The sequence below is a fragment of the Pteropus medius genome, unplaced genomic scaffold (genome assembly GCF_902729225.1).
Source record: "Pteropus medius unplaced genomic scaffold, Ma_sr-lr_union100, whole genome shotgun sequence".
Classification (NCBI taxonomy): Eukaryota; Metazoa; Chordata; class Mammalia; order Chiroptera; family Pteropodidae; genus Pteropus; species Pteropus medius.
Window position 1 is genome coordinate 3952121 of NW_024344374.1, and position 11322 is coordinate 3963442.

Sequence of the window (11322 nt, forward strand, 5' to 3'; positions counted from 1 at the left end):
TATCTCCAGAATCGTCAGAGGGCTGTGGAGTAGGGCTCAATAGCAAGTGATGCTAAGGGAGTCACAGATAAAGTTGGCAGTATGCCCTCCATTGTATTAAAAATATCCCTTCTCTTTCTCCTCCTAAATCTGGAAATCTACTCTTTGTGATTTGTATCTCCAGAAGCTTTTGGACAACAGGGCTGAGGAAAGAGTCTGTTTCCACACGTCTGGTTGCAGGATCTCCCCAGAGACAGAACCTGACGTATGGAGAGAAAAGAACTCCTGCTGGAAATCACAGTAGGAGAAAGTAGAGAGAAGTCCTCAGCGGACACCTGCCACAAGGAGAAGGTTGACATGGGCAAGTTTTTGGATCAGTCAATACCTAAGATTCTTGCAACAGAAGAAGTCAGACAAAAGGGAGTTTTCTGAAGATGATCTCTCTGAGACAGTGTTCAGTAGGATTGAACACAAGCTAGTTTGTGTCATTGTTAAAGTAGGGTCTAGCAATGGTAGGGTAGAGACAGTTGATGGTGGGGCTGACAGGCAATTTAATCAGTAAAATTCATGGAGCGAATTAGATGGTGAGAGAAGAGAGGTTGAGGTCCTGACAAAAAGGGTAGACTCATGTGAAGAGCTAGGGAAGAAGGTCTAGTATCTGAGTGCGTTTTAGGGAAGAGGAGGAAGGGTAAAACAATGAGGGTAGAAGATAGTCTATAAATTATAGATTGTAGCTCCAGAGGCAAAAAGGGATCTGGCGCCTAGTGTTGAGGCTGAATAAGGGGACTTTGGGGAGTGAGGTGGAGGCAGAAAGGACCTTGGTAGAAAAGATGTGAAAGTGGGTGGTGAGGGGAGGATAAGGAAAAACTTAGGAGAGACCAAGGCAAGAAGGACTCCCAGGTAGAGGAGATTAAGCCATTGTGGAAGTGGAAGAATAGATGAATGAGAATGTGGGAGCCAAGGGCAGAGCCTCTGGTGGCAGAAAGCAGGCCAGTAATGGGGATAAAATGAGTGAGGAGGGAGTAGGATCCATTGTGACGGGGGAGAAGAAAATACACTATGTGGGAGCAGAGTCAGACACAAGATAGGGAGCAGCAGGGAGAGATGAGACTCTGTAGGGTCCTGGGAAGAGAGGCTGATAAATAGGCCAGAAGTGAAAGGTCTCAGACAGAGCAGCTCCTAATTGGTCTTCTGGAAGGTCTAGTAAAAGGGTGGAGGCCAAGTCAAAGAGGGCTCAGGCAGAAGAGTAATGCGAACTAAAGGGGACACAGAGGGAGCAGCATCTTTAACCGGCTTCCCAGAAGCAAATCAGCCTGAACAATGATGCTTTCCCAACCCTTGCTGCACAGATCTTGACCTAGCAGAAACTGCAAGAGACTACAAGCTGCAACTAGCAACAAGAGGGTCTGGCAAGAGTAAGGCCACCTGAAGCAAGCTGCCCCTTCCATTCCCCCACATCTTAGACTTAATAACACTCCTTTTATGCCTTACCTCAAGGCTGGCTTTTTCATTCTGTTCCTTATGGGTTCCTCCTTCAGCTACAACCCCAGGCTGCACTGAGGCCCTGAAATTGCATGGCTCATGCTAGGAAGTGGGAAACAGGAAAGAAAAGAAGATCAGTCAGTTCCAGAAAAGGTCCCATGCCACCACGGCTTCTTTCTGGCAACTTCCAAAAGCTGGTAAAACAAGACGGGGTTACATGTTGAGAAAGTGAAAATTAGTTTGGCCTGAAGAAACGAAAAGCCACCAGGCTGTTCATCGACCTGGGAAAAGAGACACAGAATTCAGATAAACCCAGCTGCAAAGTTAGCAGAAAATTATATTCCTCCCAAGGAGACACCACATCTGTAAAATGCCCTAATGACACTCAATAGTAATGCGATATAGTAATGACTATTACTTTGTTACTGATAAATCTTGTTTTCTAAAATCATAGTTTATCAGAAACTTTGTTTTTGAAATCATTGCAGTATGAACAAAACTTCCTGCTCTTGCCTCCAGGATCCAATTTACTTTGACACAGAGTAGCAGCTGCCTTGATTTCCAACCCAGGTGCAGATTCAGGTAAGAGGGATATAATTTTCCATGTCTACCTTACTTCGTAGTTTCAAAGGAAAGGAGGCCCTGTGTCCACTTTGCCATCCAGACCTTATGTTACCCCTTTACATACAGCCCTGTTTTGCTTTAACTTATCAAAATACTGTTTTGTATAAATTTCACCTAATGTCACCCTTGCCCAAATCATATCATAACTTTTCCTTTTCTTGGAGACATACCATACCCCATGATGCCTCTGGTGCGTAACTTCCCTTGTTGCTAATATACGACTTCATCAAGCTACACTTGTGCTCCTGGTGTCCTAACTAGGACATTTGGAGGTTCTCTACAAAGGACTGGCCTTCTTAACTCAGTAATAATGTGCATATCTGAGACTTCTTAAGTCTCAGGACACTCGAGGTCCCTTTTTATGTGTGTGGCTTTGCACGGAATTTAGACTCTGGTTGTCTCTTTGGTCCTTGAATATCGCTTTATTACTTGTCTCTTGGAATTTTTATTTCCAATCAGACTTTGGTGTCCCTTGGTGAAATCTGGCTTTTAACACCATCTCCTGTCTTGTCTGTCCAACACCTTCTGTTTGTCTGTGAGAACTTTCCCCAGTCTTCTCTGGGTATAAGAAGTCGGCTTTGGGAAAGAGTTCTCCTCACAATCTGTGAGCCAGGTGGCTGCTAATTTCTCAAGTCAGCAAGTAGAAGCAGCTTAACTTTAGGGCTGAGGACTTGAAACACAAGTGATATTTTACTTTTGATCAACAGTCAAGCAACCTTTCATGGATTTGTCTGCTAATAAGCTTGTGCTACCTCCTGGCATAACTTCAATGGATAGATTAGAATTATAGTAGCCACTTGGGGAACTTTGACATGAATGAGAATGTTCATTTGAGAAATGCCCGAGGTAAAAAAGGGAAAGAAACTCTTAAGAGGAGATTGTATAACTGGTCTGTCTAAAAGAGAGAGATCACTGTGATTAATGTAGGATATTTCCCCTCCATTTCCATTCTTCAGGGATGAATAAGCACTGGCTTTTAATTGTGTGGCTTGATAAAATTGTCCAGGGCTTGAGTTATTGTTTAAACTAGCTGTAATGACTTTCTCTTTTGTGTCTATGTATATATAAAAAAGATTTGGCTGCGTCTAAACTTTCTCCTTTCTCCAAATAGAGAAGAAATAACCTGTAATTTTACAGTGATAATTTCATATCTGTCTAAAAGTACCTCTTTCTCATGTTTTTGTTGTTATTATTGTTCTTTCCCTCTCTCTTTGCTTCACATGGGAAATTTTAAAGATCAATTGCTCAGAAAACAAATCATTGACCTTATTTTGTATACTCGTCAAAAACATCTAAGAAAAAAAATTTGCGTTATAAAGTGTAGACAAATGAATTTAACTAGGCTTCATTACTACAGCTATGAGAGGAGAAAAGATCTTAGCTTCAATATAATAGTTTTTAAATATCGTTTTATGATTTAAATATTGCTTTGTGAATACAAAATTTATAAAGTATATTTTTAAAAGTATCCTGTAACATTCCTGATAAATAAATTTTGGACAAAAAGGAATGAATTAATTGTATTGATTAAAGACAACTCTCTTATCTATATTGCCCTGGTTTTATTATATAAAATGAATGCTAAGACAATATTCTAGTTTATATAAGACCAAGATGAAAACTTCGGAAGTTTTAAGCTTTCCAAATTTTATATATTGGTTTTATGAGACAAGAAAAAGATCATTGTTGGAACAAAATATAAAATTGTGTTTAAGTGAAATCATAAAACAGATGTCTTTTAAAGGATTTTATCTTGTAAAACTCTTACTGTACTACGAATCATGAGGACTTAATTATGTTTTAGCTAAAACTGTAATTTCCAAGTAATTAAAATGCTAAGATTTTAGAAAATGCTGAGTTACTTGATATATATTATATAGATAGAAGCTAAAACAGTTTCTAAGCTAAAAAAATTATATAGTTTTATTATATCCCTATTCATATACATTATACAAGAACTATATATTAATAGAATGTGTAAATGCCTTTGGATGATGTGTTTATTCTGCCTCCTAAAAAGGTAACAGGTAAACTAAAACACATACTACTAAAAATTTAGTGAGGCAGTTCTTGGTTTCTCGCCTTTTAGTTTTCCATATGTCTGCAGAATAAAGAAATTGGTTACCTTGGCCAAATATGGTAATCAATAAAAGTGATTACGACTATACTTAGTATAATAATTACAGAAAATGTGAATGTGTATGTAAAATAATGAATATAGCTTGCCTGTTAAGGAATTGTTCATTTATTAAATAACTCAATGTAATATATATATTTGTTTTAATATGATAAGACAAATTATATCTTAAAACTAAAATTATATATGCATTACGTATTTATGTAGTCTACAAACACATATAAAAGTATATTAAATTTATTTTAATTCTATAAATTACAAAAAGACAAACAGAGTATATTCCATGTTATAGGATTTATTTGGAAAAAAAGGCCTTTAAATCTTTTACTGCTGATTATAAAATAGATAATACACAAAAAAGTAAAAGTAGGGTTTTTTTTTCCATAAAATGACTAAGTTTTCTTTTGGATCACCAAAATATTCTGTTAACTCTGTCCTATGTCTCTTGAATAATAATATGTTTCCTTATTTTTTCCGAGTTACTAGATCAGACATCAGAGAAAGACTATGGACCCTGCCCCAGGAACTATTAACAACTGACACAATAGTAAACCCACGCCTTCCGAGTCAAGACACTTAAGCGACACGAAATCACTGCAAGGCTGTCCTGAGACCTCAAACAGAGGGATCTGAGGAATCATTCCAAAACAGGTGACTGCAGGAAATGGCACCTTCCACCCAAGACCATTAGGACCAAGTTGGTGACTGCAGAAGTATCACTTTCCCCCAAGATCCACCAGACAAGACCACCAGAGCCAGGTTGCCATGCTTTAATCTGCATGTGCTTTTGCTCTTTTTCTTGGTCCTTTACTCTCTGCAAATTTAAGGTTTAAATTGTTGACATTTCTTATCTATTAACAATGATACTTCTAAGGTCTTTATCCTTAATACTTCCTGAGTCACTCCTGTGTGAGTCTAGTGCCAGGCTGCAATTTGTTTGTGATTTGGCTACAACATGCAATTACACTGTCTGTTAGGTTTGTACTTACTTTCCTTTGGGTACAACCCAACTTCCTTTTCTATCAATTTCATGGAATTAATCAGCTGATTTCCTTGGTGATAAGACTCAACCAAGAGGTGATCTGGGATGAAAAATAGTGGAATAGGCCAGACAATCAGAATTCTATAATCCCCTATCATGTCATACATGGAAAGGAAGGTTTGAGTCCTAAACAAAACAGTGCTCAGAAATTTAGCATTTCCAACCAAATTTTCACAATAGGAAAGCCAATGATGGAGGCGAAAGGAAAAGAGTGACAAAGAGGTACTTTGAGGGAATAGGACACTATGAGAGGAAAGGAGGCAGTAAGAGTTCAGTAAGGGAAAATGGTGGGCCACATGGGGTTTACAAGCAAAGAGGCAACAGAAGCAAACATAACTCTGGAGAGTCCACAGGGAAGATGGAAGCCAGTATCATAGAGTCCACAAATGGTCTTGAACTTGGGCTCCGTAGAATCCAGTGAGAAGGTAGAAACCAGAGGTATAGGGGCTGAGAGAGGGGCTAGTTAGTGGGTCTTCCGAGGGTCCATGAGAGACTGAGGGGAGAGACTGAGTTGACTGCCTCAGAAGAACGATGGAAGCCATGGGACTCTGAGGTGGCAGAATCTTCCTTGAATGTCAGCTTCCACTCTGTTACACAGTGCACAGTGGTACCTTGACAAAATGGTTGCCGCCAACCGCCTATAACAGGGAGCTTGTCCAAGAAGCTACAGAAGACAAGAGGAATAAGCTAAAGTCGAGAATGCTGGGATTGGCAGAGCAGGAAACACAGAGTTCCCCCCGCATCCCAGACTTCACAGTACTTCTCTTATTCCTCACACCAAGGCTTTCTTTCACATTCCCTGTCCCCTCCAGTGTCGACCCTTAGGCTGCACTGGGCCCTGAAACTGCATCCCGGGAAGAGGAATGCAGAAAAAAGGAGAGAGTAATCTGTTCATGGGAAAGCGTGACCTGTGCTACATCAGATTCTTTCAGTCAACACCTCCATTCTGAGAATCAAAGAGCCTGGGTTGTTACTTCTGGTGAAGAGAGGAGCAAAGAGACAGGAGCCATTTCGGGGAGACTCTGAAAGCACCAAAATTACCTCATGTGACCCTCACAACAACCCTGTGAGGTATGGAGGCCAGGTGTTACCTCAGAAGAGGAACCTGACCCTTGGGGAAGTTAAATAACTTGTCCAAAATCAGGACCCAGGAGTTCTGCCTCCAAAACCACCAGTAGTTCCAATATATCTCACGCTGACACTGGTGGGCAAGACCGCTGGCCCAGCTTCATCATTCTTTTATTTGGATGGATGGACACAACAGGGAATCTGCATCCTTCCTGTGAGCCTCCCCTCTGAGAGCTCTGTTTTCTAATAGGGACTTGATTTAGGATTGGCATCCTCAGAGAATGAGGACCTACATCCTTATGAAAATGTGAGATTAAGATTAAACCTTGGGCAGCCTAGGGTTGACTAGACAAAACTTTACCTTTTAATTCTACACCTTTGTTCCTCTTTTTGACTCTGCACTGACCTTAAGAAACTAGAGTGAGTGGCTAGGACTGAATTTCCACTCTCCTCTCTCTAGGCAAGCTCCAGGCATTATTCATAGGCAATCTGATTTTCTTTATTGAATACAGATCTGTGCTCCTTCCCTGTTATTCATTTTATAGCAGATGAACTATTGTCTATTTTCCCTTCTTTGAAAACTTCAAGAGGGTTTTCTGTATGTCATGCTCAGGTGATTTTTTCAGTCCCTGTCCTCTGTACCTGAAGAGCACAGAGTCCCAGAAAAGCAGGCACATGCAATACTCCTTCACACAGGACTTGCCCCTGGTGACAGAGCTGAGGCCCCAGCATCTGAGTCAAGGCTTTCAAAGGCTCAGAGCATTGTTTTCCACACCAGCTCTAACACAAAGATACAAGACACCTTGGCCCAGAGACACCTGAGCTAAGACTGTGTCTGATAAATACGAGTTGAAGAACTCTGTCCCCCTGCAGGGATCCTGAACGCTCTTAATAATTCAGTCCACAGCCCGTGACTGACTATGATGAGGGTTTTATCATGGAGCCCTCTACCAAACCCAGAGAGATGGTCTGTGAGCTTCAAATACAAATCCTATTTCCCACTCCTACCCCGGCCTTGTTCCCCTTAATGGCATTCTAACCTTTCCTGAGAGTTTCCGTCGCAAGCGGCTCTCTGTGTCAATGTAATTGATTTAGAAAAGTAGGAAGGAGAAGAGGAAGAGGTTAATGTCTCCTGGGGGCTGCCAAATTGACGTGTCTATTTTTCCCAAATGTTGGTAAATTTTTATTCCTCTGTAAACAGCAGAGGAACAGAAACAGGAACCTCATCCTATACAGGAAGTGTAAAATGAGACTCGTGCTCTAAGAGTCACTGAGGCGCATCTGAAAGCAGTTTAGCTGAAGTGCACGTCAGCCTCAGACAATTGAGCACTGAGAATGTACACTGCAGACTAGGGTTCTAGGCTCTCCTCCTCACGGAGCTGCGGGGCAATGACAGTGTTCTTGAGGACGGAGAAGGCCCTTAAAGAGGAAGGTGAACCCGCAATCCCTCCTCACAGCATCCAGCCAAGTAGATCCCTCAAGGCCTCCTTGGGCCTTCTAGATCCTTCCATCCTTCTCTGGGCCTTAGTAGTTTCCAATTCTGTCCTTTCTTCCTATTGTAGATATACTACTATTGTAAGTAATAGTGCTATTTTCTATTCATTCCTCCTACAACTCAGATATTGGGTTGTCCGTTACCTCCTTGGTCACATCAGTGTTGATCTTACCAGTTCTATAGCCTTTGAAAATGAAGTTCTTCCAGGAATTTTTGCTGATTCCCAGGGATCTACATTCTCAGGATTTCCTCTGTTCTCAACTCCAGCTTCCCACCTTGCACCAATCCAGACAGAACTAGGTCACAAGCCCACCTTCACAGTCACTCCAAAGAGTCCACTTGCACATAAAAGCATTAGTGAGCAATGTAGCCTTTACAAAAAACAATGTGAGGGTGACAAAGATGACCGGGGGCATACCTCACCCCTGACAAACAACTTGAAAGTCCTGAACTGATGAATTAAGCACTGAATTGTTTCCATACCTGAAAAAGTCCCAGCCCAGGGCACCCAATCCTTTCCCACCCATATGATGAGACTTTTCCAGAATTGGCAGCAAAACTATCCTTCAAGAATGAGGCATAGATTCTCAGTTAATATTGCTAACTGGGTTATTGTTGCTTTTAGGTCTTTTCAGTGAACAGAGAAAGTAAATTTAAACCATGCATTCATATTAACGTGTACAGTTCAAACTTAACACAGGGTTTTTACTTTGATTTTCGTATGTATCTCATTTTTCTCACAATGCAAATTTTGGATCTTAATGACATTAATGTTCTTATTCTATCTTAGTATGTAAAGTGCTGTGAAAATTATAATGCAAGTATTACTCGTAATAATAAAACTACTGAGCGAAGTCTGAAATTATTTGCAGTTTTTTTCTCCTTAGGATATACGCCACCAAGAATGTACACCAGAAGAACATATTCCAAAGTCACTTGCAATAATTCTTTTCTGTGTTCTTTTCTCTGTGTGATTATGTAATCAATTTGATAAAAAGTTAAGGTTATTAGTTTCAACCAATTTTCAATTTTAGGGTTAGCTTTATTTTCCCTGTTGATTTTATTTTTCAAAAAATATAAAACATTTACATAGTTCAAAAGTAAATAAACTTAAAGAAGTCTCACTTCCAACCCTTTTTGTTTGATTCATTAAAAAAAAAAAAAAAAAGCACGAGGATGATGATGACCTAGCTTTTTTTCTTCTCCTAAGATATAGAAGGAATGTGAGGAGCAAGAAAGAGCAGAAACATTGTAGAAAGAGATTCTGGTTTGAATCCACTTACTGTTTGAACTTGGGCATTTCCTAGACTTTTGGGGACTGATTTCTTCACATGAAAATGAGAATAACAATACCCATCTCTAAGAAATGTTCTGAAGATTAAATGAGTAACATGTGAAATGCCTAGTCCATAGTAAGTACTCAAAATATCAGAGCTATTCAGTACATTTTAAGAGATTTAAGGGGCTTTGAAATTTTAGACCGACTTGTCTATATAAATTTTAGACCGACACCAAATTTTGGTGTCCTTTTAAAAATCCTTTTACATAATATAGAAATAATAATAATGTATGATAATAGTTTTGGGACAAAGCTCAGAAGATCTAAACAAAAACATACCAGAGGAGATATAAAAGTAACTATTTTAGCTATTAGAACCAGAACTACCAGATTTGTTTGGATGATAGTAGTGAGGTAAACTACCAAGACAAAATATAAAAAGGAAGGAAACTCAAAAGGGGCTATCTCAGGGACAAAATGTCTGTGTCCCCCAAATTCATGTACCAGAGCTCTACCCCTAACATGATAGCATTAGGAGGTGAGACCTTTAGGGGGTGATTAGGGTTAGATGAGGTCATGAGGGCGGAATCCTCATAAACTGGGATTAGAGCCCATGAAAAGCTCTAGATTATTATCTTGGTATGGATAAAGCATTTCTATGTTTTAAAAATAGAAGTAGTATAGTAGAGCATACTTTTTATAATAAATTCAAATAGCACACAAATGTATAAATCCCAAAGCATAAGCATTCTTCCCACTCCTCTACACTCCCACCCTCCGGAGGTAAGCGCGGTTAAGGATTTTGGTGTGTATGGAAAGGCATTTTAAAGCATGAGCTAAAACCTAGAAATCTTAAAGAGAAAAGACTGATTCATGGGATGACAATTATAATATTAATATAAGCAATATTTCTGTATTAAAAGGTAAAAACAAGGTAAAAAAGAGAAACTGGGAAAAATCGGAGCGCAAAGGATAAGGAACTAATAATGTTATGCAACATTCTTACAAACCAGTCAGAAAAAGATGATCAATTTACAGGAGGAGTTCATACAGAACTACATATGAAAAGCTGTCCAACTGATTTATGAAACATAAATTTAAACAACATCGAAGGTATCTTTTCCCTCCTATCAGAATGACAAAGATAATGAGAATTTAAATCAACATAATTTTGTTCCCCTTATTAAAATAATACTGGGACCTGCATATCTTTCTATTGCTATGTTAAACAATACTGAGAACAAGCAAAGCTAATTTAGCTGTTTGTTTCAGGAAATGCTTTACTCCTGGAAGGTTACAATGCAAAACATTCATCAGCACTAACAATTGCTCATCAAGGCTTGCTTCAAGGTCTTCGTTCCAGTCAATTTCCCACCTTGCAATACTTCCTTAAAACCATTTGGCCAAGTTTGCTCCTTCCTTGGATACTAGAGGTAGTAGCTGCTCCCTACATTTGCTGTTCCTACACTCTAAAATTCTCTTTTACTCTTTTTATTTGTTAATCTCCTTTTACTAGTTAATAGTTCTTTCTAATCGATTTGTTCAAATTTGGTCTAAGCTCCTGACTGGACCCTGACTGATATATCTCTTAACCATGCATGTCAGGGCCTGTATTCATTTGTCATGCTGCTCTAACACATTACCACCAACACAGTGACTTAAAACCACCCGGATATATTATCTTACAAGTCTGTAGGTCAAGAGTCCATACAGGTCTCACTAGATTAATCAAGGTGTCTGTAGGCTGCATTCCTTTCTGGAGGTTTTAGGCAAGAATCTGTTTCCTGTTCATTGGGTTATTGGCAGAATTTGGTTCCTTGTAGTTTTAACACTGAGATCCCCATTTCCTTAGGAGCTATCAATTGAGAACCATTCCCAGCTTCTAGAGGCTACCACATACCTTGGCTTGTGGCCCCTTCCTCCACCTTCGAAGCCGGCAGTGGAGCGTTGAGCCTCTCCTCTTTCTTCTTCCATCCTATTTCTCTGACCCAATCAGGAAAGGTTCTTCATTTCAATGACCCTGTGATTAGATTGGGCCACCTAGATGATCTAGGACAATCCCCCCATCTCTTAATCACATTTGTAAATCCTTTTTGCCATGTAAGGTAACATTCACAGATTCCTGGAATTAGGATGTGGATGTTTGCTTCCAACTTCAAGGTTTATTTCCCAAAACCTTCAAAAACATTAGGTACTAATCATTGACTCATCTCCTT